This window comes from Aquarana catesbeiana, linkage group LG04, assembly GCF_042186555.1.
Source record: "Aquarana catesbeiana isolate 2022-GZ linkage group LG04, ASM4218655v1, whole genome shotgun sequence".
In the NCBI taxonomy this organism is placed as follows: Eukaryota; Metazoa; Chordata; class Amphibia; order Anura; family Ranidae; genus Aquarana; species Aquarana catesbeiana.
In genome coordinates, this window is record NC_133327.1 from 92,993,594 (window position 1) to 93,013,147 (window position 19,554).

Here is a 19,554-nt window from a genome sequence, read left to right on the forward strand (position 1 = left end):
TTATATCCTATGGGAACGCATCTGATTCGCAGATGCATTGCGTTCTGAACAAGGATTTTCTCTTTCTCCTCACTACACCTCCCCCTCTCCCCCCCCCCCTCCCTCCCCCTCTCCCTGCTCTCTAATCCTGAGCAAAAACGCAATGAATCCGTTGAACAGGAGATTGTTATCTCCCCAGTGAAACCTGAGCTTCAATTCGCACCGCACAAGTGTGAAACCAGGCTAAATCACCACTGGGGTTTTTTATTTTTTGCTCAAAAAACTAAATAAAGACGAAAATTTAGAGGGGGGAAAAAATAAATCAATAAAAAAGGTTTTCTTAGTTTCTGTCAGTATATTTTGCAATAAGTAATTTTTCTCCTTCACTGATGTGAGCTCATGAGGCTGCACTGAGGGGCACTGATAGGCATTGATGAGATGGAACTGATGAGAAGGCACTAAGATGCTGCACTGATGGGCACAAATTGGCATCACTGATGGGCAATGTTGGGGCTGCACACATAATCAGGGCACCGATTACCTGTACAGGTCTCCCCTGCAAGGAAATGCTGCTGATTGGCTCTCCTCATGTCACACTCTGTCATTGTGATGCGAGGAGAGACGATTACTGACACTTCCGTGTGTACATGTGATTGGACACAGCCAATCACATGGTTAAAGACCCGTGTCATTGGCTCTTTACCGAAATCGGGGTCGCGCCTTGTCCCAGGGACACAGCACGCCCGCGATCACCGTGCTGCATGCCCTCACAGGCGTGTGACTGGGGCGGCAATGTTCCAGAACGAGAGGTGATCTCGCCCGCAGTCATTTTACTATACAGCAGGTGGGAGGCGGTTAAAGATACTCAGCATCAGAGGGACAGAACACAGACCTCATACATTCATTTCTATCAGCAAAAATCATGTTTATTAGAGATTTTTCTGACAGGAAGAAAAGAATGCACAAGCTCTGTGTGTTCTGTTTCTTTCCTCTGCTTGTTCCATCTTTAAAAGAGAAGTACAGCCAAAGCTCGTTAGGCTGTACCTCTCCTATAGATCACAGGAGTGCAGTTTGTTCTGCACTCCTGTGACCCGTGTCAGCTGACGTCACAGAGCCGCTCCAGGCTCGGGAAAGATCACGACAATGACGTCTGGATCCGCCCACATGCCTAGACAGCACTCGGCTCAGCCTCTCAGTGAGCCACTTAGAGCCTGATCCAGCCACTCCGCCCCCTCCACAGCCCAGCACTCCAGTGAGCAGAGAGCCGGTGAATGACAGTCAGCAGCTCTTTGCTCGGGGAGCTCTGAGAACCCAGTGATCGGCGGTGTTAGAACGATCAGGTCTCAGTGTTAGAGGAGGTGGGGGACAGATGTAGCATCGGACCAATGCTGCATCCACCTAGGCAAGTATGAATCTGGTATAAAACGAAACCCCATACTTCTCTTTTAACCCTTATGGCTCATTCACACTAGTTTTTCAGAACACATTAGACAGGTAGCGAGAAGGTGTTGTATTGCCTCCTCTCTGCCTGCTTTATCTCCTTGAACCCTGCACTAGTGCACCACAACTGTGTGCATTGCAGAGCAGCCCTATTCACTTGAATGAGTCGTGTTCAGTGGATGGTAGCACCTGTCAAAAGCCACAGATGTTCCTGCCATGACGAAAAAACATCAAGACCACAGCATGTGCACACCTCTAGCTGGCTGCCTATGCAGCTAAAGGGGGGGTTAGCGGTTATGGGTGGTAAAAATGTGGCTCAACTGAAGGGTTTTACTGCCCCCTTCACTTTATTTTTAGTGGAGGAACAATGAAATGGCAGCTAGTGTCTGTCAGGAGATCAACGTTTGTTTGTAATGCATGAATTAATTTTATCTGATGGTTCAGCTATATTCCCTTATGCTAGTTATGTATGTATCACGTTGTTTGCACTCAGCACTTTTATTAATTCATTTTGCACAGCATGAAATCAGCACATCTATTTTACCGCTTGCCGCCCACCGGCTGTCATATGACAGCCAGGCGGCGTGGCTCTCGTTCTGGGAGGGCGTCATATGACGCCCTGACCTTCCCAGCCCACCGGGGTCCACCGCCGTGTCACTGGGGACCCAATGCGCGTGCCCAGCGGCCACGATGTCCGCCGGGCACCCGCAATTGCCCGGTAACACAGCAAGACCGTGGATCTGTGTGTGTAAACACACAGATCCACGTCCTGTCAGAGGAGAGGAACACCGATCGGTCTCTTCCCCTTGTGAGTCCCCCCCCTACAGTTAGAAACACTCCCTAGGAAACATAATTAACCCCTCAATCACCCCCTAGTGTTAACCCCTTCACTGCCAGTCACATTTAAACAGTAATCAGTGCATTTTTATAGAACGGATCGCTGTATAAATGTGAATGGTCCCAAAAATGTGTCAAAAGTGTCCGATATGATCGCCGCAATATCGCAGTCACAATAAAAATCGCAGATCGCCGCCATTACTAGTAAAAAAAAATAAAAATGCCATAAATCTATCCCCTATTTTGTAGACGCTATAACTTTTGCGCAAACCAATCAATATACGCTTATTGCCATTTTTTTTTACCAAAAATATGTAGAAGAATACATATCAGCCTAAACTGAGGAAAAAATGTGTTTAAAAAAAAATAAAAAAATTGGATCATTATTATAGCAAAAAGTAAAAAATAATGCGTTTTTTTTCAAACTTGTCACTATTCTTTTGTTTATAGCGCAAAAAAATAAAAACCGCAGAGGCGATCAAATACCACTAAAAGAAAGCTCTATTTGTGGGGGAAAAAATGATAACAATTTCATTTGGGTACAGTGTTGTATGACCGCGCAATTGTCATTCAAAATGTGACAGCGCTGAAAGCTGAAAAATGGCCTGGGCAGGAAGGGGGTGAAAGTGCACTGGATTGAGGTGGTTAATATTTAGCTATTTCTCAAAGTGTTTGTATATTCACACTTTATGCAGTCTGCTGCTTTCTCCATTTTTTTATCATTTTTTGGATGAATTACCGCTAAGTGCTTGAGTCTGTGCACATTTATCAGATTCTATGTAACCTGTTCCTCTTAAGCCACTCCCACTGTTAGGTGTTATCTCTACATGACCTTCATCTTGTGGCCCTTAAATTACTATACTTAAAGAGGAGGTCCGGATTAAAAAAAAAAAACATTTTAAAAGTCAGGAGCTACAAACACTGTAGCTGCTGACTTTTAATAAGCATACTTACCTGTCCAGGGTACCCGCGATGTCGGCCGCCCGAGCCTGATTCGTCCATCGGATCGGGTCTCAGCACCGCCATTCAAAGTAAGGGAAACGGGCAGTGGAGACTTGCGGCTTCACTGCCCATTTCCTACTGCGCATGCGCAAGTCGCGCGGCGCTTTGTGAATGGACGGCTGTGTTCTGGGACACACACAGTTCCCAGAACACACCGCGCCACCTTCCCCAGAAGAAACGTGAGGAGCAGAAGACTGAAGATCACCGCGGTATAGGAAGTGGCAGATTAGGACGATCTGCCTAGCAACAGCCATTTCTGGTAAGTAAAATTTTTTTTCTATTTTTTTTCCCACATTTTTAGGAGCATTTTGATGCAATTTTTTTTTTTTTTAGGGTGGACCCCTGCTTTAACTACCCCACTACCCCACTACCCCATTGACTTGAGGTTATTGCTGGTCCTGACACCTTGCCAGGGGTTATCATTGCTGGTCCTGACACCTTGCCAGGGGTTATCATTGCTGGTCCTGACACCTTGCCAGGGGTTATCATTGCTGGTCCTGACACCTTGCCAGGGGTTATCATTGCTGGTCCTGACACCTTGCTAGGGGTTATCATTGCTGGTCCTGACACCTTGCTAGGGGTTATCATTGCTGGTCCTGACACCTTGCTAGGGGTTATCATTGCTGGTCCTGACACCTTGCTAGGGGTTATCATTGCTGGTCCTGACACCTTGCTAGGGGTTATCATTGCTGGTCCTAACATATGTTGGGGGCTCTTATTGCTGGCTCCAATGGAGCTTCTTTTTCTTCCACAATCTCTTTAGGGTACCTCCAGGCTCTATTCAGCCTATAGAAAGAGGGAAAGGTAACACACTATAGACTGGGAAGAAACACTCCCTGTTGGCCACACCCACATTGTAGCCACGCCCACACACAAAAATTTGGCGCACCAGCTCCCCCACTTATGCTTTCAACACATGCTCAGCACCCCCCAAAAAATTGTTCTGGAGATGCGATGAAGTGATCAGGGCTGCGGCTGACGGAGAGGATTTGTGCATCTCATTCATAACATGGAGATAATGAGGAGAGGGAGGGGTGTGGGATACTGAGACTACCATGGCTGGCTGATGGCAGTGCAGAGCTGAGGAGGGGGCGCTTACCATGCTGGTCTGAGGTGGAGAGGCCCCTCACCTTGTACATATAAAATCTATGACCCCCTCAACAGTAAATGGGGCTTTGCACAGCAGGCCTGATTTGGAAGGGCCCTTACCCTATAGGACTAAAGAGGAGGGTCCTCTGACAGTGTACAGTAAATTGAAGGCTTGGAAGGAGGGGGCCCCCTCACAGTGCTTAGTTTAGGGGCTTCTTGTAGTGGTAAGGGCCCCTGACAGTGTACAGCAAAGAGAGCCATCACCCTGTATACCTGAGGGGGTAAGGGGCCCCTGAAAGTATACTGTGACCCCTCCCCCCCACCCATCTCCGCCACATATATGTTAATGCCTCTTTTCTTCGTGTATTTAACCACTTGCTTACTAGGCACTTAAACCCCCCCCTCCTGTCCAGACCAATTTTCAGCTTTCAACGCTGTCGCACTTTGAATGACAATTGCACGGTCATACAACACTGTACCTAAATGAAATTTTTATCATTTTATTTCCACAAATAGAGCTTTTTTTTGGTGGTATTCGATCACCTCTGCGTTTTTTTATTTTTTGTTATAAAATTTTGCAAACAGGTAATTTTTCTCCTTCATTGATGTACGCTGATGAGGTTGCACTGATGGGCACCAATGGGCTGCACTGATGGGCACCGATAGGGTGGCACTGGTGGGCACCGATAGGGCGGCACTTGTGGGCACTGACAGGCGGCACTGGTGGGCACTGATAGGCGGCTCTGGTGTGCACTGAGAGGTGGCACTTAAGGGCATTGATAGGTGGCATTGGTGGGCACTAATAGGTGTCACTGATAGGTGGCACTGATAGGTGGCAGTGATGGGCACTGATAGGTTACACTGATAGGCAGCACTGCTAGGTGGCACTGATGAGGCACTGATTGGCACCACTGGTGGGCATTGATAGGTGGCACTTGTGGGCATTGATAAGTGGCACTGGTGGGCACTGGCAGGGGGTACTTATTGGCGCAGAGGAGGAGACAGATCTGCCTCCTTCCTCTTCGGGACCGATGTCCCTTGAACATAAGCCGGTGATCGGCTTTTTTTGACAGCGTGAGGAGAAAAAAAAATGATCACGAGCTTTTGTTTACACACGTGATCAGCTGTCATTGGCTGACAGCTGATCATGTGGTAAGGGGCCGATCCGATCGGTGATCACCGGAGTCTTGGTGACTCGGTGATCACAGCGCGCGCCTTGCAAGGGGAGCGCGCAAACGGGAGGACATCCTATGACGGCCTTCTATATAGCCGTCATTCGGCTATAGTGCGGACGGCAAGTGGTTAAAGTGTAGGGCCCAATACTGAATGCTATTGGAGGGGAGGGAGGCTTACCCTTTAGTTTTGAGAAAGAGGCACAGCTGATAGTCCGGTACTCAGTATGGTGGGGTGAATCCAAAATGTTAGGAGGTGAGGGGAAATCTTTCCCTTGGAGACACCTGGTCTGGTGACAACTGTCCAATGGGGAGGGGGGATTCCTTTCACTTCCTGTTGTGTTTGTGGGACAAGAAGTCAAAGTTCTCATTACGGGGCTAACTCTTCCCAAAACTAGAATAGCATAGTTGCCAACAGTCCCGATTTTCCCGGGACAATCCCGATTTTGGGACCCACGTCCCGATTGGAGGCTGTCCCGAATCGGGATTTTCTATAAGGAAAATCAGTAATGTTGTTTTTGGAGCAGCGGGCTCCAGCAAAATGGCCGCTGGCACCGCCGCTCTATCTTCCCCCCAGTGTTGAGTGGAGAGAGGAAGGGGGCTCGATCCATGCAGCCAATGAAGCGGCTTCTTTAGCTGCACGGCCCCTCCCCTCTCCACTGAAGCAAGCAGAAGACACGGCGCCATCGCCGTGTCTTGCCGAACGTTCCCCAGCCCCGTACTGCGCAAGCGCTGCGCCTGCGCAGTACAGGGGGTCCTTCATTGCCAAGGGGAACTTTCTCGGCAGAACACCGGCCGCTCCTGCACTGAGGGGGGCTGCACTGAGGGGGGGTCTGCACTAATAGAGGGGGGGCTGCACTGAGGGGGGGTCTGCACTAATTGAGGGGGGATCTGCACTAATTGAGGGGGGGACTGCACTGGGGGGGGTCTGCACTTATAAGGGGGGGCGGCTGCACTGAGGGGGGCTGCACTAATAGAGGGGGGGCTGCACTGAGGGGGGGCTGCACTAATAGAGGGGGGGCTGCACTGAGGGGGGGTCTGCACTAATAGAGAGGGCTGCACTGAGGGGGGCTGCACTGAGGGGGGCTGCACTAATAGAGGGGGGGCTGCACTGAGGGGGGGTCTGCACTAATAGAGGGGGGCTGCACTGAGGGGGGCTGCACTAATAGAGGGGGGCTACACTGAGGGGGGGTCTGCACTAAGAGGGGGGGCTGCACTAATAGAGGGAGGTCTGCACTGATGGAGGGGATCTGCACTGATAGAGGGGGTCTGCACTGAGGGGGTCTATACACTCTGCAGGGGGCACCTGATGCAAGGACAGACTCTGCCGGGGGCACCTGATGCAAGGACGGACTCTGCTGGTGGCACCTGATGCAAGGACAGACTCTGCTGGTGGCAGGCGACGTGGCTAGTGACACGCTCAGGGATCCCACTGATTCGGCATTATGGTGAGTTGAATGATTTAATTTTATATTACAATGTAATAATAGAAATAATGCGCTTCAATCACCCTGACACCATAACAACCATGGTGCCGGGATGATTGAAGCGTTAACACCAGGTGTTTGGAGTATCTTTATCTGCTGATTGTTAAACTTTCTAGAATACACATATTTCTATTGTGTAGGATCTGGGGCTGCTGTCCCGTCATTCCCCTCTCCCCCTTTCCTTCTCCCCCTTTCCCTCTCCATCCCTCATTCATCTCAGACTCTAACCACACCCTCTTGAGCCACGCCCATTTGAGCCACGCCCACTTTTCACATAAGCCACGCCCACTTTCACGTAAGCCACGCCCACTTTTCACGTAAGCCACATCCACTTTTCGCACTTCTTTTTTTGCTAAGCCTTGCATACAAACTAATGCCCCGCCCCCTAATTATTGTACGGCTCTGCCTACAGCCAAAAAAGTGTCCCACATATTTTTTTTGCAATGTTGGCAACTATGGAATAGAAACATAGAAACAATAGAAAAGTGATGGCAGAAAAAGACTGAGTAGTCCAATCGAGTCTGCCCTCTTCTTTTTTTTGGGGGGGGGGGTTTGGGTTCTGGATCCCGTCCCACAGAGACAACAGGAAGTCAAAGGAATTCACCCCCCCCCTTAGACAGTTGTCACCAGACCCAAGGGTACTTCCTGTTTGATAAATCTGTTGTCACTAGAACAGGAAGTGAGGGAGAATTATTCCTCTAACAACACCATAAATAGCAGTAGAAACCCAGCAGAGATTCTTATCCTTCCCTACTCCATCCAACTAAATAAGGAATAAATATTCTGGCTGGACATTCACTGCTTCCCAAGTGGTAGTGAAGTCTTTTTAGAAGTGCAGACAGGCAGGACTTTTTATGACGGCAGAAACTTTGTCTCATAGATGGGTGTCCCGGCCTGTATCTTATACCTAACAATGTTCAAGGAGGAAGCAGTCAGCTCAGAGCTCTCTGTTCTGTTTAATATATTTGTCCAGCCAAAATCATTATTTTTTTATTTTTATAGTTTTGGATGGAGTGGGGAAGGATTAGAACTCCTGTCAGGTTTTTACTGCACTAATTCTATGATACCCTAAAGAGATCCTGTCACCAGACTGTTCCTTACAGCAACAATCTTCCCAATAGATTATATGTACATCTAACATATTTTTCCCCAGATATTTTACCTGTAAAAACCATTGCCAAAGGGCTCCGCATACAATGCAATGAATATTCAGTGTCAGAGACAACAGGATAAAGTCAGAGACTACGATCATGATACAAGAGACAGTCAGAGACTACAGAAATGATACAAGAGATGGTCAGAGACTACAGACATGATACAAGAGATGGTCAGAGACTACAAACATGATACAAGAGACAGTCAGAGACTACAGACATGATACAAGAGATGGTCAGAGACTACAGATATGATACAAGAGACGGTCAGAGACTACAGACATGATACAAGAGATGGTCAGAGACTACAGACATGATACAAGAGACAGTCAGAGACTACAAACATGATACAAGAGACAGTCAGAGACTACAAACATGATACAAGAGACAGTCAGATACTACAAACATTACAAACATGATACAAGAGACAGTCAGAGACTACAGACATGATACAAGAGACGGTCAGAGACATGATTCAAGAGATGATCATAAACTGCAGACATGATTCAAGAGATGATCAGGGACAGTGAACAGGATACAAGAGATGATCAGGGACAGTGAACAGGATACAAGAGATGATCAGGGACAGTGAACAGAATACAAGAGATGATCAGGGACTATGAATATGCTGCAGTAGTGGGTCAAAGACTGTAAACATGCTACAGGAGCCATTTAGGAGACTCTGGATATGCTTCACTAGACAATAATAGACTGGAGACATATTACATGGGACTGCTATAACAGAGCAATAGGCAAATACAGATCAGTGCCTGCAGGGGCCCTGAGGGCTGCACAGAAAATGCCAAATAGCTGCAGGTTGGGGGCCTGAGATCTATGGTATTCCCCTTCGCTTTTCTCCTGGCTGCTACATTAAAGGTTAGGTGGGGAGGTGGAGGAGCTGGGTCATCACAGGCAGTAATAAGACCCTTCCAAAGGAAGAGAAGGGTATGGCGTGTAAGGAGAGAGGGGCTGTGGTAGGAGATTGACACTTTCTGCATTCATCAAAATTTTTTGCGTGTTCAGAGGCACATTTCAAGTCAATGAAAGTTATTAATGAAAAGGAAAACACTGCAAGTATGCATTTACAATGCTTGATTTTGGTGCTTTTACCTGCATATTCTGGTAATAGGGTCTCACCTCTTCTAAAAAGATCTCAGAGAAGCAAAGTATCCCCTGTGGTCACATTGGAGGTTCATAAAGTATTTGTCTTGTTTGTCTGCAGCTTCATTGGAACAATATGAAGAAGCTCTCCACTATTGCTTTGGGTGTAGAAAGGACCTGCAGTGACCTCTGTTTTTCACAATGAAAAGTCATTTTGTAATGAAAAAGCTGCTCAGCTATTATTTTCTCCACAATGGAGTTTTTTGCCTCTTTGGCCAGGACTACCTCCTCCTAAGCGTGTGGAGTTTCCAGGTTAAAGGTGATAGCAGGTATGGTTAGTGATCAAAATATTGATCAAAAGAGGGGAGACTGTAATGGAAATTTGTAAGTTCTGTATATAATTGTATTGTATTTTGTATGTATTGCACATTGCCCTCACTGTGCACACGGCACTAATAATGTTTTCAGTAAATGTTTACATTCTTTCGAGTCCTGATTAGAATAAGCCTGCCTATGTAACTCCCCTTGTTACCATAAACCTACAATTGTAATATTAATGTGATACCTACGTAATCATGTGCATAAAAACCTTCAATTGCGTCATAATAAAGCAGAACAGTAATTTGGAAAGATGCTGAGCGTATCTTTTGTGTCTGTTCCCTACTGCAGTAGTTATTAATTTGGAACCACTAATCAATATGAGGATAGGAGTTGCCTATCATCAATTTAACCGAGTCAGTATTGGGAATCTACACACCGCACAGCCCAAGATCACTCATGCATCTGGGCCCACCATGGACCACCCCAGTATCCACGCCATCTCATCACCCCCCATTTACAGTCCGACCAATAAACATATATCTCCCACCCCTACCCCCTCTTTTTTAGTGATCACCCCCCAACCCTGCCCAAAAAGAAAGCTCACCGACGAGGCAGGAGAGGGGGGAGACACAGACACAAAAAGGAGGGAGAAATTGCGCAGACTGTAAAAATCTTCAACCTCTCTGATCACACCTTATCCATGCCTGAAAAATCTCTACTAGCACGCGGGCTCACCTTCGCCCCCACAGCATCTCCCAACCCTTTCACTCTCTTCTTGGATCTCAATAGGTTCATTCGAAATATCACCATCAAACGATATTTCAACATTCAAGACACTAAGAAAGGTAATGGTACCCCAAACATTACCCCAAACACTACTCCATATACTACTAATGACCACGCTGAATGCAGTACTACTACAGAAGACTTCTCCACCCTAGGACCCGCAGAACTCATAGCCCTAGACCAGTTGGAAGATCTCTACATTGACGACCAGATTGAATCTCTAACTCAACATCCACCTACCTCTCCACCCATCTTACACACTAATTTCAAACCGAAATCTAACTTTTATCCCACATTTGCCAAAGGACCTTACGTCCAGACCTTCTATCAGGTTGTATATGCTGATATACTACGAATGTGTCAAATGTCCAACTCACGTTCCAATCCACCATCTAACTTAACCCCAGCAGAACGCACGGCTCTTAAATCACTCACCAACAACAGACAACTGGTTATTAAGCCCGCAGATAAAGGAGGTGGTATCGTAGTCCAGAACCGTGCAGACTACATGCTGGAAACAACTAGACTCCTATCGGACACATCCACATACAAAAAACTTTCCGGAGATCCCTTACCCAAATTCTCTATTGAAGCTCACAACCTAATAGATCGAGCACAAGCAGATGGTATAGTTACTGCATCTGAAGCCTCATTTCTTAAACACGACTTTTACAAAAGGCCCTACTTTTACCACCTTCCGAAGGTGCACAAAGACCCCACATACCCTCCTGGTAGACCAATAGTGGCGGCCATGGAAAGCGTAACTAGCTACTTCTCTATCTACATTGATCATTTTCTACAAGGTATAGTACAGAACCTACCTTCCTACATTAAAGACAGCATCCACCTTCTGAACATGCTACGATACTACTCCTGGGAACCGACATACCGCTGGCTCTCGCTAGATGTGGTCTCACTATACACGTCCATTCCCCATAAAATTGGTTTACAAGCTGTACGACACTACCTCAACAATGATCCATCACTCAACCCACGTCAGAACTAATTCTTACTGGAAATACTAGAATTCTGCCTAACCCACAATTATTTTGAATCCCACGGAGACTTCTATATTCAAACAAAAGGAACTGCCATGGGGGCCAATTTTGCCCCCAGCTACGCGAACCTTACCATGGGTTACTGGGAGCTACAATATATACACAACAATAACCCATATGTACCCCACATAGTCTATTATGGGCGCTACATAGGTGACGTAGTCATTATCTGGGATGGTCCAGAAACCACCATCCTACCCTTCGTCCAACACTGCAACAACAACTCCATGGGTCTATCATTCACATCAGTCACAGACAATAACAAACTGGCCTTTTTGGATCTGGAACTCTTCCACTATGAAAACACCATCTGCGCCCAGAATTATACAAAATCCACCTCAGGAAATTCTTACCTACACTTTAACAGTTGCCATCACCCACGATGGGTTAAAAACATCCCAAAAAGCCAGTTCTGCCGCCTGAAACACAATTGCACGCGCCTACAGGACTATGAAACACACGGCCTACTACTCAAAGCCAAATTCAAAGACAAGGGTTATCCAGACCACATCATAGAAGATGCCTTCCAATACTATCTCAGTGAAAACGCGAAGGACAAGAAACAAACCAGTACAGATGACACTACCCAACCCGTCAGATTTGTGACACAATACCACAACAGATTTAAGCAAATGGAAAAGATCTTCACCAAACACTGGTCCATTCTGCGTGAGGATCCGCATCTAAAACCCACCATAAGTGATAAACCACTGGTCACCTACAGACGGGCTAAGAATATAAAGGCCCAAATAGCACCAAGCAAAGTGAAAACAGCACGCCCCACCGCCAGTGCCCCTTAACCTTCTTTAACATCAAAGGCATGTATCAATGTAGGAAGCCCCTCTGCCTCACATGCGCCCATGTTACACATAGGCAAAAAGATTTCCACCATAAGGGTAAACTATATGTCATCCCCGACTTCTTCAATTGTGGTTCAGATTATGTGGTCTATTGCCTCACATGCCCCTGCGGCCTACTATACGTAGGCCGCACTATACGCCCGCTCCGCAAAAGGTTTGGTGAGCATCGTAACCTTGTAGAGAAGGGCATTGACAAGCATAGTGTACCAAGACATTTTAAAGAACATCATGGACAAACATCTTCAGGGCTACGCGTGTGGGTTATTGAGTCTATTCCACCCACCCTCCCTACCGCTGAACGCTACAAAAGGTTGTGTGAAAGAGAAAACTACTGGATATACACACTGGACACTTTATCGCCAGGAGGCCTCAATGAAGGCATTGAAATTAACATTTTGCTGTGACCCCAACCATATCCCTGCCTCATCACATCATCTCATCTCAATTCACCACGTATTGTTTCATCCATTGTCCTACCTGTTGTCTCATTTATTGTTTTATCCATCATCTAGTCACTACCCCATTAACTTACAGTCTACGTGGAGCACGTGTATGGGTATACCCGTCTCCCACCCATTACCCCTATCCACATAGCCCTAGTGTACAACGCATACCATTTTTATTTTTATTCCTGTCTTTATTTTCTATTTATATTTATTTTTATTTTTATTCTTATTAAAAAATATTTTATTTTTAATTTCCTTATTTTTATATTTTTATATATATATATATATATATATATATATATATATATATATATATATATATATATATATATATATATATATATATATATATATATATATATATATATATATATATATATATATATATATTTTTTATTTATTTATTTATTTTATTTTTTTTTATTTATTTGTACTTGTATTTGTATTTTTATTTTTACATATATATATATTTATATTTATCTTTATTTTTATTTATAATTCTATATATTTTTATTATTTTTACTTTTATTTATTTATTTCCCAGTATTTCCCATAACATTCCTCTCATTCCCAAATACCCGTCTGGAAACACACTCCCCCCCTTCTTTTGTCCCAATCTTACGCGTCATTTAAATGTGTATATGTGTATGTGTGTGTGAAGGGATCCTTTTTAAACGGTTCTTTGTGTTTACACACGTATATACATTGTACATGTTTTATCCCTTTTCCATCATTGCGTCATTTCTTCTCATATATACCACCAATCTCCCCTATAATTATATACCTATTTAATTATATACCATTTTCTGCATTTTTGTATTCCCTTCCCATATATGTTGACATGTATGTATATATGTATATATATAGATATGTGTGTATGTATGTGTATGTATATGTATGTATGTATATGTATATATATATATGTATATATATTTTGTTCCCGTCCACTATGATCAATACAACATTCCTCTTCCTATAGACCGCCTTCTCCTTACCCCACATTCCATATACACACATATATGTTCTTACCACAACACACTCATTTGCATATCTCCTTTTTTTCCCCCCCTCCTCACTCCCCGCCCTGCCCACTCCCCGTCTCCCTTCACTCCCCTTCCACATTGTGTACACCCCATCTCCATGGTTACCTACGTGCCCAATCATTATACATAGTCCCGCCCTCCTCTCAATTACCTCTCCACCCCTCCCATTGCCTATGGTATAAATTCCCACACTGAATATGGCCACCAGCATAGCCTGATGAAGGAGCACGCATGCTCCGAACGCGAAGCACCGCCCGCCTCACCCCGCTCCCGGAAGTGAAGACGCAGGTCAGCACAGCACTCCACGGAGGATCCATGACCGATATCCTGGCCGCCCGGAGGCTCTGAGGACCCTTGGCACCACCGGAACAGCTACCAGGACCCAGGTTACAGGACTCACATCCCAGGAACCCCTCCACTGGCCCGTGACACCCACATCCCCCGAGAGCACGCGGATGAAACTACTTTACATGCTGGTTTTTAGCAACTCAAATGTGAGTGTTTTTATCTATTGTAATAAATATTTTTAACATACATGCTGCACTTAGAGGGCGCCGTCCTTTTTTTTTTATTTGTTCCAGAGCTTCTTCTAGCTTTTATAGACTGGCTGCCTTCCATTTATTCAGCATCATTTTATCCTTACATGGACTAATACCCGAACTTGTTGTGAAACATTAACTACCACCATCAAGTTCCCCCTCTCAGGAACCCCCAACCCACCCCCTTCCCCCCACCATTTTTAGTTATATGTACTCGGCTACCTCCATTGTGCGCCATATTAACCCCTTGATCGTTTTTTTATGGCCCCCCTAATAAAAAGGGTGTTCTGGGGTCCCACACTAGTGCTCCAGTGTCCAGATGTGAAAACAGCTGCTCAGTGTCCTCTCCTTACACACAATCTAGTTGACATTTCATTCTAGTAACAAACCCATCTACACAAACAAATATTTGGCATCCAAGTAGGCCCCCAAAAATGTGTGAAAATGCAATGGTGTTCTAGAGGCCGAAAGAAAAATGTTTGATACGAACGAATAATGGGCCCATGAACATTAAAGTTGACCTTTTGAAACGTTACAATTACTAAAAGCATATGGAGCAGAACGAACGGAATAAAGACAGAAAGAATAGGAACACAGCACAACTACTTACTTTTTTGCAGCACTCTCCGGATCTTTCGGTACTGCTCTGGCTCTCTCAACTTCAGGTCCGACCACCGCTTCCTGAGCTGATCTTTAGACCTTCGTACCCCGAAATTCCGCTCAAGACTCCTGACCACTTTCGACATGATCTTGGCCTTTCGGATGTTCGGGTTGGGGTAAGGCCCATATTTTCCGTCATAGTCGGACTTCTTCATGATGTCGATCATCTCCAACATCTCCCCAAACGACATATTTGTGGCCTTAAAACATTTCCTTCTGGATCGGGACGTGCCTGGATCCGGGCTTTCCTCCTCCTCCTCCTCGTTGTTTGAATTAGCACGCACCTGCTGTAACTCCACCATGTGCTCTTCACCCACTGCGCCGAACGAAAAGGGGCGGGGAATAGACTAGAAAGAACGTCAGGGGTGGGCGGAGTTACACGCATGCGCAGTGTGTATAAAGCGTAACAAGCGTGCGTATTACGTACGATCTGTGAGCGGAGGAAGGAGCATAGGACGCGCCGATCGTAAGAACGAAGGTAAGAGCCAAACTTGTGCCTATACTGCTTCTAGATTGAGGCCTATATTGTAACAAGATTAGGAGAGTTTTGTCTGACATTAGGCTTTGTCTTGTGTTGTGTCTTGCAGTGAACATGGATATCTTAATGAAAGATAATGACTTCATGTCAGTATTCATAGATATGCTAAGTGAGCTGCCCTGTCTGTGGGAGATTACCCACCCCCATTTCAAGAACCAAGCAAAGAGGAAGGCAGCACTGGAGCAATTGTGTGAATTTGTGAAGCAGGTGATCCCCACGGCAGACATCACTTATTTAAAGATTTTCATTGGTGGCCTGAGGAGCACATATCTGAGGGAGCGCAAGAAAGTCCAGGATTCACAGAGATCTGGAGCAGCAGATGACATCTATGTCCCCAGGATGTTGTACTATGACAGGCTGCACTTTCTGGCAGGCCAGACTGAACCCAGGTCATCCCTCTCCAGTCTTCCTTCCATGCTTCCTTCCCCCCCGGCTGAGGCTTCTGATGCCCAACCTGGGCCTTCCAGGCCACATGTGGAGGAGCCCAGATTGAGCCAGGTATAGCATTCCTCTAAATATTTCTGCTTGTCCAATCAAGATGATAACTAGATGTCAGTTGGGAGTACTAATTTAGGATTGTGATTGATGATGCAAAACATTACAACCATGTCCCTTTTTCATACACAGGGAAGTCTCAGCCAGGAGGTGGCCGGGCCGAGTCGGCTGGCTGATATCAAGGTCCCTCCACCCCCCCTGAAAAGAGAAAGTGGCAGTAAGACGGGTACCCTAGAGGAGGCGGCTATAGCATTCTTTTGGAGGGCTACAGAGGTCCTGGGAGCACCCCACACCAGGCAGGAGAACATTGCTGCATTCATAGCATATAAAATGCAGAGGATGGAGGAGGGCCAAAAAGCCTTGTGTGAGGCCCTCATATCGGAGGCTCTGGAGAAAGGTATGAGGGGCCAAATTACACCTCACACACAGCTTTGGGATGGTCCTCCTCCTCCTCCTCCCTCTCCTCCAGGTCCTCCCAGTCCTCCTCCAGGTCCTCCCAGTCCTCCTCCTCCTCCTCCTCCAGGTCCTACTCCTCCTCCTGCCACATCTCCAACTGCACAGCCACAGCCCGGAAGGAAGCGTGGAAGGAAGACCAGACAGTGATTGCCCTGGGTTCAGTCTGGTTGGCCAAAAGATGCAGCCTCTTGTGGTACCACAGCCTGGGGACACAGATGTCATCTGCTGCTATCCGGATCTCTGCGAATTCTGGACCAGACTGCCCTCCCTTACATATGGACTCCTCAGGCCACCAATTTTGATGTTGAAGAATTGATGTCTGCCGTGGGGGTCCCAGGCTTCGCTAATTTCTCCTGTTGATCCAGTGTTGCCTTCCTCTTTGTTTGGTTTTGATACCTTAATAAAGGATTTTTGTTTTGAATTATACTCTCCTATGTGTTTTACTTCAAAAATTACAGTTGGTTTGTGAGGATTCAGGTACATTTCAAATATACAATGTGAAATGAACAAGGGACACCAACACCAAACAATCTCCTTGAGATTAAATAATAAAAGATATCAATGTTGTTGGGGTAACTTGACACACAAAACACACACAAAAATATTCTGGAGTAAAAATAAAAATAACATTGAACAAAGATCAGCCTTGGAAAAAATCCAAACATTAAAGAAAAAAAAGGCTGAAAATCCCAAAAAAAAAAAAAAAAAAAAACTGTCAGATGTGACAACTAATAACAATATATTGAGGGAATCCCACTAAAAAAACACAAATAAAACTTTGTGAGAAGTGTGTGTGAATATGAGCAGCAAAACGACTTAATTCTTGTCACATTATAAAGAAGAAGAGAGTGCGCTGTATTAAACCATTTTTAACATTGCAGCGTGACGAAAGTGCTGTATCCATTACGAACGCTAAGTTTATCAGAACGAGCTGTCCCGTGTCGGAATTTCTTCTGAGCATGCGTGGCACTTTGTGTGTCGGAACAGGCCACACACGGTCGGAATTGACGCGATCGGATTTTGTTGTCTGAAAATTTTATCTCCTGCTCTCCAACTTTGTGTGTCGGAAAATCCGATGGAAAATGTCCGATGGCGCCCACACACGGTCGGAATTTCCGAAAACACGCTCCGATCGGACATTGTCCATCGGAAAATCCGACCGTGTGTACGGGGCATAAGAGTCTTTTAGTTGAATCAAATGGTCAAAAGTGAAACTGTCTAGAGAATTGATTCTTTCTACTCCTTTGTCAATTTTAACCAAAATATTACAAGCCTGCCCACCACGACAAGGTAGACTCTTTTAGGGCAGGCCCTACACTAAACTACACTATGCTAACCTACTCGATGCTAGTCATCCTATCTTTAGTATTGGATACCTGTTTGAATTAGGCCCTATCCTATAACCTTCCTTCTTGCTTTACAGATTTGTTTACTAAAATCTACATAAGAGCAATCCTTTCCTTACACAAAATAGACATCAGATTTTGAATGGCTGATACTGTTACAATATGGCAGTTGATGTGGTGGTCAGCAATGATCATCCTTATTTCCTTACACATTTTCCCCTTCTTTGATCATTGTTGAGCACTCTTCCATATAAATTCATCCACATTAGCCTGGAATAACGCAGGTGAAGTGTAAAAGATGGGAAGAGTCCCCAAGATGTGTCTATTACCTGATTAGATCTGTAGAGACATTAGGGGTATTGCCACCGATCTTCCACACACATATTCTCACCTACTGATCCTCTAATGCAGATGGATGCACATACATTTGTCCCTTACTAGCCTACCAATTAAAAGGCAGTGTCCTTTCCTGTCTTCACACAGACTTAGACAGGTAAGTTCTCATATAGATCGGAGACATGTCCCCGCCAGGAATGGAAAGGAATAGTACAAAGCCTTTAAACAATCATCCAGCTTTACAAAAGCTCACACTCTAACTAAATATGAAATAAGATGAATTCAGTGCTTCTTATTCTGGCCCAACTGGTGGCGTCCAGCTCCGGGTGGGTTCCAGGTGCAAACCAACATCCAGCTGCAAACTCCAGGTTTCTTTCACTAACCTGACACTGAGATTTGAGCGGGTTAAGTTGACATTCCTCCTGAAGGTCCCTCCTTCAAGTAGCGGGAGGCCGATCCCCAACCCCCCTCCAGCCGGTACAGCATAAGGACCCAAAGATGAAGGCGGTACCCTACCCAGAGATCTCATCAACAGCTATGGGTCAGCAGAGAAATCTCCAGACTCGTGGCCTGGCCAATCAAGTTGCCCCCTTCACACACTGAATAGCATTTTTCCAACATCACCCTAAACATCAGTCAGCCTTCTTACTTTCCAGATTTCTTTACCAAGCTGTACAGTACTATTATTATGGATTTCTAAAGCAACAACAGTATATGCAAAACTTTAAAAGGAGACAGTACATTTACAATACAATTCAAGATGACTCAATACAATTTACTGATCCCCCAGTGCAGATGGGTGCACATACATTTGTCCCTTACTAGCCTACCTTTTAAAAGGCTGTGCATCTTCGTTCACTCAACAAGATGTATACACAGGCAAGCTAACTTGTAGATCATAGAAATCTTCTCAACATGAAAGCTACAAAAATTGAAATACTATCAACATGCAAACCATCATGCAAAACAACGTAATATATATAATATATACCTGTAACTGTCTGTATCTTTTTGTTTTTATATATATATAGATAGAAAGATATCTATCTATATATGTATTTTTATTTTCTGTCTGTAATAAATCTAAGAGTCTTTGAGTTGAATCAAATGGTCAAAAGTGAAACTGTCTAGAGAATTGATTCTTTCTACTCTTTTGTCAACTTTAACCAAAAGATTACAAGCCTGCCCACCACGACAAGGTAGACTGTTTTAGGGAAGGCCCTACACTAAACTACACTATGCTAACCTACTCAATGCTGGTCATCCTATCTTTAGTATTGGATACCTGTTTGAATTAGGCCCTATCCTATAACCTTCTTCCTGCTTTACAGATTTGATTACTAAAATCTACATAAGAGCAATCCTTTCCTTACACAAAATAGACATCAGATTTTGAATGGCTGATACTG